Source organism: Erpetoichthys calabaricus, chromosome 1 (assembly GCF_900747795.2).
Source record: "Erpetoichthys calabaricus chromosome 1, fErpCal1.3, whole genome shotgun sequence".
Classification (NCBI taxonomy): domain Eukaryota; kingdom Metazoa; phylum Chordata; class Cladistia; order Polypteriformes; family Polypteridae; genus Erpetoichthys; species Erpetoichthys calabaricus.
Window position 1 is genome coordinate 256,233,336 of NC_041394.2, and position 6,000 is coordinate 256,239,335.

General features: G+C 37.4%; 1 long non-coding RNA gene across 1 annotated transcript in view; it reads right to left on the reverse strand.

Annotated features, from left to right (window-relative positions):
* The window catches only part of LOC127526671 (uncharacterized), an 83,282-nt gene extending 79,289 nt beyond the window's left edge, over positions 1–3,993 (reverse strand). Inside the window, exon 1 of the long non-coding RNA XR_007934098.1 lies at positions 3,895–3,993. This is a non-coding gene — a long non-coding RNA (uncharacterized LOC127526671). The remainder of the gene's footprint in view (positions 1–3,894) is intronic.
* Positions 3,994–6,000: the final 2,007 nt, after the last annotated feature.

Genomic DNA, 6,000 nt, shown 5'->3' on the forward strand with positions numbered 1-6,000 from the left:
CTATCAAGGAACAAATATCAAGATGTACATGAAAATGGAAGGAAAACACTTCATCTTCAAATGAACAGCTCTTACTATAGGGTGAAATGGAGCTTCTTAGGTATTTGGGATCAGAATACTAGCAGCTAATTATGGGAACATTAAATATACCCTATTTTTAGTTTATCAGATTCTCTTACTTTTGTAGACATAAGGTAGCCTTTCAGATCCTCCTGTAACTTCTTCCAAGTTCACAGCTTATCCAAAAGGCAATTGAGCTGGTACTTGGGTTTGTGTTATCATCAGCAGATCATTTATAAATTTAAAATCAATTTATACAATTTCTAGTTGCTACTTTCAGTGACAACCCACATCAGATTTTTTCCTAAATTAATCAAAACTAAATACCTAGTGAAGCAAGTTTAAAATTGTAAACAAAAACAGAGAACACAGATCTTCTGTACATGGCTACTGCCGGGAAGGGACATAAACAGATGACTGAGATATGACTAGAAGTTTCTCAAAGCACTGGATATCATGCGAATACTACAACATTTTTGAACAGGAAACAGCAAGATGTGTTCTAGTAACTGACAGATTATTTTAAACTTAGCAGAGAAAGCCAGTTAGTTAAACTTTATACCTTGGAGAAATAAGGTTGATTCCGTCCTGGGAACAATATGTAAGCTGTTATCAGAGTTTGCCAATATTGTCTACAAGCTTTACAGAACAGGATAATGTTTATGACCATATACCCCATTGTGTCTTGTGGAAAGTGCTACAACAATATGGAATCCCAAAGCTGTTGCTGCATGTCTTTCAGAAGCCTCCAGTTTCAGAGTGAGAGTTGCCATTAAATTGAGTCAGTTCTTTGTGGGCACTGGACTACAAAAAGGGTTAATCTTGTCTTTTCTCTTGTTAATAATTTTCATGGACAGGATATTAAAGCATGGTTAAGGTTTGAAGATTAACCGGTTTGGCTACAGAAGTGTGGAATCTCTGCTGTTTGCAGATGACTTATTCCTCAATTTCACAATTGCTGCATCATTTCTACTTTCAACTGTGCTCTAGAAATATTTATAAGAAATTCATTAGTTTTTTTCCTTGCAATAACTTTAAATTCTTAAGTTTAAATTTCTGAAATATTTCTTTTACTGCTAAAATATCCCTTGCCATTTTCTATTTAATTCAGCTATTTTGTTCCCCTAATGTTTGCCAAATACTAACTACATGGTTGTCAAAGTGAAGCCATAAGTTCTATGCCATATTCAATGTTCTGTTGATTTTTAAGAAACATTTCCTAGACAAACTGGTAGTGAAGTACAGTAATTGTTCTTCTTTAGCATTCAGTTTTGTTTGCATGTGTGTCAGCATTGCTCATGTTATTCATCACCATTCAGAAATACTTCCAGCTCAGCTTGAAGATCATTAGAATCCTTGGAATTACCTCCTCTCAATATTTTGCTTTCTGGCAAGTGTGCCTACTGAACTACAAGTACCATACCACATGATAAGAGTCTGAACATAGCTACATTACTGTGCCTCTGCTTGAGGTTTGGCAATTGCTTTAAGCCAGTTCACCTACCTTCCTTTATTATGGCATCATGTCCAGGTAGTGTTCAGGACCAATACCAAGACAAGATGTCCAAGATATTGCAATACTCTGCACAAGCCTTCTGTCATCTACAGCAGCAGTTCTCAGCATTCAGTGATGGGTCCCCTGTGGCTGCAGGTGTTTGTCCCAACCCATTTCTTCTCCTAATTGGACTCCTACCTCAATTAAGCAAGCCGTTATTTCGCAGGTTCTATGTTTTTTACAACCATTCAGAAATTACAAATTGGTTATGCTAAATTTTTACTGAATGAAGTAGGAATGTATATGTGTTATTTTTTTAATGTTCTAGTTATTTAGACAGTTGTTTCTTAATAAGCTCAGAATTGGGTAACACAAATGTAGCTGCTTCTTTCAGAGTCATTTGTGCTGGCGCTTGCTCTGCTCATCATTAATTGTCCGTATTCAGATACAATTAAGAAAGCAAAGTCCACAAAAAAAATGAATCAAAAAAATAACAAGACACAGAAAACATTTCAAGATACTGAAAAATACAAATATGTCTTAATTTCCTTTAAATATAAATCTGACACTATTGTCCTTTTCTAAACACAAAATAAAAGAAAAAAAAAGGGTCAGCTAATTAAACGATGACGTAAATTAAAGGTGACTGATTGAGGAACTAGTTAAAACGAAAACTGCAGCCACAGGGGGCCCTGAGGAGTGAACAACTGGTCTACAGAACTTAATGCTGTTAGTGCAATGGGAACTGTTGTGAATATCATCAGGGGCCTCATGTATAACGCCATGCGTAGAACTCACACTATAACATGGCGTAAGCACAAAAGCGGGATTGTGCGTACGCACAGAAAAATCCAGATGCAGGAATCTGTGCGCACGCAAAATTTCACGTTCTTCCACTACATAAATCCCGATCAGTGTGAAAAGTAACGCACGTGCACGCGCCTTCTGTCCTGCCCCAACTCCTCCCAGAATTATGCCTCTTTAAATATGCAAATCAATATAAATAGCCTTCTGTGAAAAGACAATGGGAAAAGCACAGGGGAAAATATAAGAATTTCAGCGAATACCAAGTAGAGGCAAAGGAAAAACGTACTATTTGTTGGTTTAAACAGTGGTATAAGCAACAAAAGAAAGTTGATCGACTGACAGAGTGTCGGAAAAACTCTAAAGATCAAATTCACAAAGTCGCACAGTGCCCAAAATAAAAAAGAAATCACATATCAAAGTCGCCGTGAAAAGGCAAGTCGTAACCCACCGTCTGAGTGTCATATGAAAGCGTATTAGGGTACAAACAAAAAACATAGGCACACAGTGGGAAAAAAGCACGAAATGTCAACTTTAATCTCGAAATTTCCACTTTAATCACGTAGTTTATTTTGCCATTAAAGTAGAACATCATAAACTTCATCTTAAAATCGTTTATTTTACTAGTTTCTCAAGTAGCATGTTAAATGCTTTGTTCTATGTTTGATCTTCTATGTGCTCTGTGTGTGAATCACTACGTGCTTCCATTCTTTCTCTTTCTCCGACAGGACACAGAATGCATTACATTCGAGATATTACAGCTCTCTGAATAATTAAAATACTGAGATGTATACGTGATATCATTTTCATGATGATAGGAATGAAAGCATGTTATTAAACATGGGAAAACGGTGGCGCAGTGATTGTTCATATCTCACGCAAGAGGCTTGCTGTGCCATGTGCGACCTTCGATGAAATAATTTATTACAGAAGTACTGTCTCTTTCAAACGTACTAACCTCCAAGTCCTGTCCATACTTTTCTTTCTCCAATCGCCACACAATCAGCTCTGTAATAGACGTTAAGCCATTTGTAAGCTTAGAACGCCAATTCTTCAAAACTTTTAAGGAACATTGAAATATCTTTGTAGTACATGTTTAATTATTCTATTCATCTATCCTTCCAGTGTCGCGTCAGCACCAGCAAGAATACAGCGCAAGGCAGGAGCTATCCTTGAACTAGCTATACGCTGCGGCACCGTGTCCTCACATGTTTAATTATTAACAATACAGATTATTTAAATGAAGTTAAAGTTTTATCTGTATACTATAAGCAACATATTTTGCTGCATTTCATCTTAAAAATGATATTGTCATCATACGCGCTTTATAAAGTGGCGCAGGTTGTGTAATATTATAACTGTAGTGTAAGTTTACAGTGAGGTGATTGTACTTATAAGTACAAACAGTTCTACAAGGAGCACTTGATGGACTGATTGAGTGCGTTTATAGTTCTTGGGATGAAACTGTTTCTGAAACGCGAGGTCCGTACAGGAAAGGGTTTGACGCTTTTTGCCGTGGTTGAGGTAGTGTGTACTTGAAACTGTATACCGATAATTCTCTTTCCGATCATCTGCTGCTGTGATTCACACTCAGATACAGTGATATAAATACTCCGAGTGGTGCAGTGAGAGTAATATGGAAAAAGATGATCCGCAGTGGCAACCCTTAACGGGAGTAGCAAAAAGAAGAACAAGATGCAGTGAGCGTAACAACGCTAAAGCAGTTATGGTATTTGGAACACTATGGCTATTCCCTGGCCCATTATATTGCTACAGGTTAATTACGATCAGATGCATTACACTAATAAACAATATGCAGTTAATTTCAGTGTATTTACAAAGCCGCGTCAGGAATGTGGAGCTAAGAAAGAAAGGATGAGCACACAGGAACAGTAGTTTGACCATTCTGTGGACCATTATATTGTTACAGGTTAATTACAATCAGATGCATTAAATTTATGAACGATATGCGGTTAATTTCAGTGTATTTGATAAAGCCGCCGCCATGGATGTGGATCTAAGAAAGGGTGATCACACAGGAACAGTAGCACTGCTTTGACGCTGGGTGCCGCCAGTCTGCAAAACCGAGCGGAGAAATTGCGTACGCCAAGGTATGAGTTACCGTGGAAATGTGCGTGGCTTTACACCAAGTTTAGGTTTTATACATCGCGATTTGAGCGTGGAAAGGTTCGTACGCAACATTTCTGTGCGTACGCACCGTTTATACATGAGGCCCCAGGTGCTTTCCCAAAGCAGGATTTTTGATTTCAGAAACCAATTAGTTTCTGTACCATGTAGGCCTTGGGCCACTTGTTGTTCCAGGCCACTTTTGTGTGTTGTATATCCACCACAAACTCCAAACAGATTTGTAAGATGGCACCAGCGCTTGTGGTGAACCAATCATTACAATTCATCACCTGAGGTCCATCTATTATAGCTCCTGGTTAAATGAAAAAAAAGAACAACTCAGAATAGGAGATAAAAAATATTACCAGGAACTACCTACAAGAAACCACAAATGGCCCGAGTTTCTAAAACATCCCTGGTTCCTGAAAAAAGAGAGAAAGTGTCTATTGAGAAGTAAAAGCTAGTAATGCCCGAGTTTGCAGATATTTCAGAATGGAGACATGGTCATTTAATAGCTAGTGTTGGCTTCTAATTAAGAAATTGCTTGGAACAAAATGCAGCAATGCAAATATTTCACAAATCACACTTCCAATGTTGGCCTAGTCATTGGCTTGAGTGATAATGTTAAAAATGTTATTTGAATTACATTTGTTTCTGTTTCTTCTCCTTTTAAAAATGTGTATATTTTTTAATTGGACAGTCTTCATTAAAAATGTAGATAACCATGATTACATACACCAATCCCCTGATTACCTTTTATGCTACACTCTACATCAGGATTCCCCAACTCCAGTCCTGGGGTGTCACAGCAGCTGTAGGTTTTCATTCTAACCTTTTTCTTAATTAGTGAGCTGTTTTTGCTGCAAATTATTTTCTATTGAATTAATTTTATTCGACTTGCTCTTGAAGACTTAGACCCCTTAATTGTTTCTTCTTTCATAATTAGTAGCCAAATAATAATGAGATACAAAATGAGCCATTACATGACCAGCAAACTGTGTGCATCATACAATATCTGAAAATAAAGAAAGGTGAAGGTCTCAGGAATGCTGATCTCCTTAGGTTCCCACAACATTTAACCAGTGCTCTTAGAAAAGAGAAAATCAACAGCCCATAGAATTAAAGAACAGGTTTAATTAACAACAAGACTCGGCACCTAATTAAGCAACTAACTGAAGTGAAATTGGTATTAGTTTGAGGCCCTGACTTAGGTGGTCTTCTCTTAGCTCACTCACTTCACATTTCATTTCTGTTTGGGTGCCATTTAAGGAAAGAAATGAAGCAATTTATAGGAACGATGAAGTAATTCAGGGGAACAAATCTTAAAAAAACAAGTCAATTGAAATTAAGTCAAAAGAAGGTAATTAGCAGAATAAACAGGTCACTACTTAAGAAAAGGGTTAGAATGAAAACCTGCATCTACTGCGGCCCTCCAGGACAGCAGATGGGGACCCCAGCACTACATAGTGTTTTAAGATGCAGAAAGTGAATAAACTGTATGGGGGTGGAGTTGA